General features: G+C 33.6%; 1 protein-coding gene across 5 annotated transcripts in view; it reads left to right on the forward strand.

Moving 5' to 3' along the window:
* LOC107687112 (1-phosphatidylinositol 4,5-bisphosphate phosphodiesterase eta-2-like) overlaps positions 1-7,846 on the forward strand; it is a 137,246-nt gene continuing 129,400 nt past the window's right edge. For 3 of the 5 annotated variants that reach the window (XM_016484309.1, XM_016484307.1, XM_016484311.1), the window contains exon 1: positions 1,989-2,189. The gene's annotated coding sequence lies outside the window, so the exon portion shown is untranslated. Of the gene's footprint in view, positions 18-1,988; positions 2,190-7,846 lie in introns of those variants that run through there. The other 2 variants (XM_016484312.1, XM_016484310.1) reach the window with 2 other exon arrangements.

Raw genomic sequence — 7,846 nt, forward strand, 5'->3', positions numbered from 1 at the left:
CAATAGAGCCTTCTGAGGTAGGATGAAATGAATAATTTAATTAAGAGTCTGCTTGGTAAATACCAATGCACCATGGTTTTTTAGTAATGCATAGGCGTTGTGTTAGCAGAGAACTCACTTTAGTTTTCAGCCAGGATTTGCAACTGGATCTCTAGTATGAAAATTTTGTATTTTGAATGTAACTAGTTGTATAACTTTATTTAGTATGCCTTCTGAAAATGAAGTGTACTTAATTGTATTGAATACGCACTTCTCATGTATTTCAACTCTTTAAAGTATATTTAAAAAAAAAAAAAACTCCACTTGTAGATAATATAATATTAATTAAATGAAAGGCCACTTAAGTGCACTTAAAGAGAGACACTTTAATGTTTCATGTTTCTTAACACGCTAGAGTACATTTTAAGTCATGTCATGCTTATTTTGATGTTGACTAACTAACTAAAGTGCACATGTGTGTTATTCGATATTGCATTGTTAATATATTTTAAATGTACTAAATTGCATCTTCATCATAACAAATGTGTAATTACAAATATGTTTAAATACATGAGTACACATTTCAATAGAGATTACATTAAAAAGTATGTTTTAGTGCTTGTCAGTACATTTGGCGATACACTTTTACCATAGTTCGAAGACAATAAAAGTAATTCTGTCAGGACCACTATCGTCAAAATGATAGATACTTAGCATAAAGTTTGGTTTGGCGGTATGGTTCTGTTCTGGGCAAAAAACTCCCTGCCCATCCATGCAGCCTGTCATGAATGCTCACGTGACCTGCCAGAACTAACGCTAATGCTTAATTTATGAAATTACATATAAAGATGTACATAAGTTCTACTTAAGTGGGTCAAAAGGCATTCTAAAGTTGCAGCTTATTGCATTTAATATAAATTTAAACTATAATACTTTTTCATCGAATTGCAAATTACATTACATTCAGTTCATACTGAAGTGCATTCTTTTAATGTATATTATAAGCATTATTTTTATAATGCAGTGACGCAAGGAATCCATGACATGGCAAAGGTCATAAAAGTAGTTATTTGAACTAGGACGACAATATGAGATAATGTTAATGGAATTTGTGGTAAATATCGTATACGATTACACACTTAAATATGGATAAGTGACTCAATCCTTCCAACTTTGAACAGGATGTCTTTTGCAATTCACAGTACTGAAGCTGAAATTTATTTCAAGGGAAGTCAAGCATATGATGATAATAGGTGGCATAAGAAGTAGACATTCTGTTGTGGATGTAAACTCAAGTTATTTCAAGGCATAGACACACTTTGCTCATTTAGTAACTTTTCATTACGTGGTGGGGCAATAAAATATCAAATGGTTTTATGGGAAGTCACTTCAAAGGACTTTGAACCCTTTTTGTGTGGATTTATGAATGCACTGCAGACAGCACCTGCTGAAAGTGTTAGAGTGAAACATCAAGACACAGAAGAACAGTTGCTCTGTTGAGCGCTGCACATTTAGTTGCTTCTATTAAAGAATCCCAGAGAGCGAGATTAGTCATTAAATTCATATTACCATGGTTGCATAACAGCATTTAATGTGTGTAATGTGTAACTGATTTACCTTTAACCTATTTACCTGACGTATTTGAAACACGTCTCTACGCACAAAATGAGAGGATTTTAAATGTTGCATCACTGCTCTGCTCTATTATAATGCCATTGTATATGAAGACAGTGTTCAAAAACCTAAATGTAAAGGACTGAAATACTACTCAAAGCTTAAACGCTTTTTCAATCTCAATTTAAGCCGATTTAAACAACAAAATAACTAAACGTCTTTTAACAATCCTATACTTGCCGACAATACAGGCCATTTCTCATACGCTCTATTCGTCTGCACTCCACCCCATATCCCGCCCACCTGTGCAAAGACTCCTCTGTTCTTACTTGTCCTATTTTGACGCAGGGAAAACTGTTGCTCCATAAGGGAACACCCACTGTGTACAAAGAGCTTTCAAATGACAACTTCCTTTACCTGCAAGTGTGGAGCTGTGTGCCTGAAGCTTTTGCCTGCAATGAAAAAAGGCATATTCTTTGTACGAAAGCGGATCGGAGCTGTAAAATTGGTGCCTGGAGAAGTGTTTTACTCACATCATCTACAGATCACACTCTGAACTACCTGCTTCTGTTCCCTCAAGACCCCCGTTCACAAAGGTAACGTGAGCCTTCACAATACTTTTTAATGTAATGAGGACGTGAAGGAGATTTTACTCGGACGAGTTTACTCAGGAAATTTGTCTGGCACATTTAACATGCCTGCACAGAGGTGAAACTGGATTAAAGATTGGGAAGTTAGTTTCTGAGTTTCACATGGACTTGAGAGTTTTGTATTCTGAAACCCAACACTTCTCACTCGGGTGCTTAGGCAGAAAGAATGAGAAGAAGAAAGACGGGATGAAGTTTTGAGGGCTTGTTGTTGTCTTTCTGTGATTGGATGTGACATTGTGTGGGCTAATCTCATCAAAACATGTCCAGGTCACATTCCACCCCAAAATAGAAAAGAAATATGAAATTGTATTAATAATTTAAGCTTTATTACGCTTTATTAAGAATTTATTTATTTATTTGGTCCTTTTTTTTTTTTTTGCATTGTGAAATTATTTTCATGACACGTTTTGATATGTTGACTAGCATATTAAAATGCACGCAAAACATTAATTATAAAGATGTAAGTCCTACATAAGTGGGTCAAAAAGCACTTTAAAGTTCAGCTAACTGCATTTAATATAAATGTAAATTATAGTACACTTTCATTTTAATTCAGTTAACATGCAATTAAGTGTCTGAAAACATTACATTCAGTAGACACTTATATTCTTTTAAAGTATATTATTTTCATAATACATATTATTATTATTTTTAAAGTATGTTAAAGTATGCCGCTTTTCACAAGGTGTGGTTGTGGTAAGTTTTGCTTTAGATTTTTTAGATAATTTCTATTATAATTATTATATGAATATTCTCATTAGATTCTCATTACTGTAATGCATATTTTTATTAGATATTTATTGCATTTATTTTTCCACATTACTGTATAATGAGATTGTTTGAACTATAGGAAATTTGTTGATGAACTCATTTTCATGACACGTTTTGATATGTTGACTAACACACTAAAATGCATGTAAAATATCCCAATTTCAAAGATAATAGGAGTAATTATGAAATTAATAATAAAGATGTATTTAATGTGGGTCAAAAGGTGCTTTACATTTCAGCTAATTCCATTTAATATGTACAGTATGTAAACTATACTACATTTTCATTTAATTGCAATTAACATGCAACTAAATGTCTTAAAACATTACATTCAGTTCACTTTTTTACATTCAGTTTTCACTTTTTCAAATTCACATTTAAAGTATTATATTTCCATAATAAGTATTATTTTTTAAAGTAGGCTACTTCTTTTCACAAGATGTATTTCATGATGAAAATAATGCATTTTGTTTTACTTTTGAGGTTTTTGATCATTTCTGTTAATATCACTGATTATTTTCAATGGATTCGCAGTACTGTAATGCACTTGTTTTTTTTGCATATTCATTGCATGTATTTTTTTGTTGCTGAACTGTCATGATTTTATTTTATTTTATTTTTAGGTATAATGTAATCACAGGTTTCCTTGAGATTCCTCTATATAAACATCCAAACGGTGTTCTCTGCTTACTCACAGGACAAACCTGATTTAATCTGTGTCTGTTAAACTTGACCCGTGCCTCAGGCTAAACATGAATCAGGCAGCCATAAATTAAAACCTAAACGGTGTATTTAGGCAGGGAACACCCTGCTATCTGTGTCATTTCAGATGTTTATGTGCAATGGTTATAATTCATAGGAGTCACTTTGGTTCCATTTAAAGTAGATTTTGTTTGTCAGCATGCAGGGTGACACAGTCAGGCCCCTGTTTCCTCTGGAAATCTCAGCCCAAACACAGTGTGATGTAGGAAGTCTTGCAGGTTGCAATGCGAACCGGTCGGTTGAAACTGAAATAAAAGCTCTATTGTGTCATGCTCTCTGTGTAGTGCTGAGCAACTCTGAGCGACCTGCCAGCTGGTACGCCATTAGCTTGTCAACACACATCTGCTGTTCGCCGTGCATCATCTCTGATCTGTTTTTCCATGCGGACAACAGGAAAAGAAAGAGAAACAAGTATAAGCCAGAGTCTTTTGGCTGGCTGATACTGGAATGTTGTGTGTGTTTGGTTCAGCCAGATCGGCCAGATCTCATGTTACGTTGTGTATTGAGAGCATTGTGTTGTGTGCAGGCTTGTTCTCGGGGGATGTTCACATCAACCATGTGTCTTTGTTATTGCTTCAGAAAAAAAGGGCTTAACGTAGCTGAAAGCAAATAATCTGCACCTTTGATCGATAGTGACACTCTTTTTGTCTTATGTTAGTTGAAGGGAAGGAAATTAAGGACAAACATGTGCATACTCACACTGTGTTTCCTGTCAGCGCTGTGCACACAATGGCTTTTGTGTGTCTTTCAGTAGCAGATTTAAAGAGGTGCCGGGGGTCCGAATGGACGTTTTGTGAGGCAATGCATCTTCCTTACTTCCTATAAAACTGAGGTTCAATTGTCTCTGCCTCTGCTTTGAACCTGAAGTGAATCTGTAAACAACAGCGCTTCTGATTCATACTGAAATCTCGGACCTATTTCAGTCATTGAGCTTCAGATACTTTTGATGCTACATTAATATTGAATATACAAGTGAATCTCATGAACAAGTTACATTTCACCCCAAAAGGAAAAAAATAATTAATTGCACATTTCACCCCTAAATACAAGTATATTCATTGTGACATTGATTTTTACTGATTGATTTGATTCTTACTGTATTGCATACATAAGGTGATTCTCATTAGATTCATATGCTGTACTTTACTGTAATATATTTTGTGTGCGTTTAAAGCAGCATAAATTACAGGTAATACAACTAATGCTTGATATGTAATAATTGACAGTTAATAAAATGTATCTATTATTCTTATTATTGATGGAAAAAAAATCAAATAGGCTCCACAACCAATATCTAAAAAGGTTGACTGAAAAAAAAAATCAAATATACATAGTGACACACAAAACAGACCACAAGTAAAAACATTTCATTCTTGACTTTCTTGTTTTGAATCAACGTACCTGATAATTATGCACAATATATAATTTGGTGAGACACAGCTTTTTCCTATTTGTTAGAGACATGCTGTATGGCTTGGGATGGTTTTAATGATTCACCCATACGTTACTTGAAGCATGTTTACATAATGCATTTGCTGTAAAGGTATTCCTAATGCATTCATAATGCCATATAATACATCTTATAATGTGTTTTTAGTGAATAATTATTGTCACAGTTATTGCATGAATAGAATACATGAAGATACTCAGGTTACGCCCTTAAAGAGTATAATGCATTCATTATAACGATTAAAGTAAATTGCTGATGTGTTAATAATGCATTACTCTTTTAAGGTTAAGCCATGAATAGATAAGCATTGTAGACTATTATAGCAATGTTCATTATGAAGCAATGCATATAAAGCTTACAATGCTTCAAATGCTGTTGATCACAGACAAGCCTTGGGAAAAGAAGTGTGCTTAATTGTTTTGAATGTGCACTTCTAGTGTGCTTCAAATCTGAAAAGAATAAAACTGTACTTGCGAATAATAAAAGGCCACTTAAGTGTACCCAAAGAGAGTATACTTTCATGACTGTTTCTGAACACGTTTAGAAAGTGCACTTTGTAATGATGTCAAATTGAAAGTTTCACTTTGAAGTACATTTAAGATCTTTGTTTTAATCGTCTTTTGTCATGCAGAAGTGCACTTATTTTAATGTGTTGACTAACATGCTAAAGATTGTTATTTGATATCACAATTAAAGTTAATGCATTTTAAATGCACTAAATTGCAACTTAATCATTAAGTTCCAAATAAATTTAAATGCATGATATTAAATGACATTAAAGCATGTTAGCTACCATAAATGCTTATCAGTACAAGACAACAGAAGTTGAAATAAAGATAAAGACTTACTAAAGTGGGTCAAAAAGCACTCTTAAGTTCATCTAATGGCATTTTTAATTGTGTAATTTAAATGACATGCAATTTACTTCACACTTAAGTGTATCATTGTAAAGTGTATTATTTCTGTAATAAGTACACTTTTTTAAAAACATGCCAATGTGTGCTTCTTTTCACAAGGGAATCGTTTCTTTAAAAAAGTTCATTAAAAAGGCCTGTATTGCTTTAAGCATACATTTACAATGCATTAAATATACAGGCATCAAGTGAAGTGTTTCCAAATAGACCTCCATTGTTTTGTCTACTGAGGAATGTAGTGGATCCTAAGCCTGACAGATTTGTTTTAGCTGAGACCGAGGGTCGTGTTTTAGAGGGAGGGGATCGTCTCATCGCCTGGTCTGTTACCTGAGGCCAGGTGTTACATGGCGGACACGTCCAGTCCTGCATCCTCAGGTATCAACATGTCACGTCAAACACAACGAACACTCAAAGTGAACATTACAGCCATTGTTGACATGTCTCCAGCGCAGCTCATGAAGTCCCACTCCTGAGAGAATGGAGAAAGACGTCCTGTAAGAGATCAGCACTGATTATAATGGGAGTGTTCAGCTGTTCACTGCTCTCTAGATCTGACAGGCAGCCATGCAAAAATAAAAGATAAGACCTGAGGGATTACATCATTTGTTTGGAATCTCTACAGTAATATGAAACTTTCCATTCATTCCTATGTTTATGTGATACACTTCACTGTGTGTTTCTGTGACATGTTACCATGGTAATACTATATTATATTGGACATGGTTCCAAGAGAATACCATGTTTTTTGAAAATGCACCATGGCAATAGATTTTGTTTTGGTTTTGTCACTGTCACTATGATAATATCGTGATCTTTAGGATATAGTACCATGATAATATCATGTTTTTCTGGATATTGTACATGTTTTTTGGACCTGTACAATAGCAGTTTTTAGACATGTACCATGCTAAAACAATTTCGTGATGCATAAACATGGTTCAGTCAAAGTCAGTATATATCATATATCGTGGTAATTTTTCAGGGGCTGTGTTTTAAAACTGACATTAATGAGAAAATAGAAGTATTACAGAGTTTAGACTCACATTTCAAATCTTTATATTTTATTGGAATACTGGAATTCAAATAGACAGAAACAAGTGTGCATTTGTGCACAGGTAGACTTTATATCGAAGTACCACAGTATTACCCTCTTTTACTGCCATTGTAGACCTGCTTTCTGTGAAGCACATCAGGCATTTATATGGTTTAGTCCAGCCTTATTTGTCAACCTTATGTGACCAGGAACCAGCATTATTACTTTATGCTAAACTACGTTTTACCTATTTTTAAGTCCTTTGCCATACCACAGATTCACTGATTCAGAGATTTCCATCCATTTAATGATGGTTTAACACAGTCAGTCTTTAAAAAGTCATATAACATTTAATGAATGACAGACTAACTACTTTTTGATATTAATTTGAAAATATACAATGCATTTTGTATATAATGTACATATATATATATATATATATATATATATATAGAAACACTTTATTTTAATGTGTCCTTGTTACACATGTTACATGTACTTACTATTATAATAACAATAAATTATGCATAATTAATTAGTAACCCTAAGCAAAACCCTAACCATATAGTAAATACTCGTAGTTAATTGATATTACTCAGTACTATATACTGTATATATATATATATATATATATATAAGTGTGTGTGTGTGTGTGTGTGTGTGTGTGTGTGTG

The sequence above is a fragment of the Sinocyclocheilus anshuiensis genome, unplaced genomic scaffold, assembly GCF_001515605.1.
Source record: "Sinocyclocheilus anshuiensis isolate Anshui unplaced genomic scaffold, SAMN03320099.WGS_v1.1 scaffold1203, whole genome shotgun sequence".
Classification (NCBI taxonomy): domain Eukaryota; kingdom Metazoa; phylum Chordata; class Actinopteri; order Cypriniformes; family Cyprinidae; genus Sinocyclocheilus; species Sinocyclocheilus anshuiensis.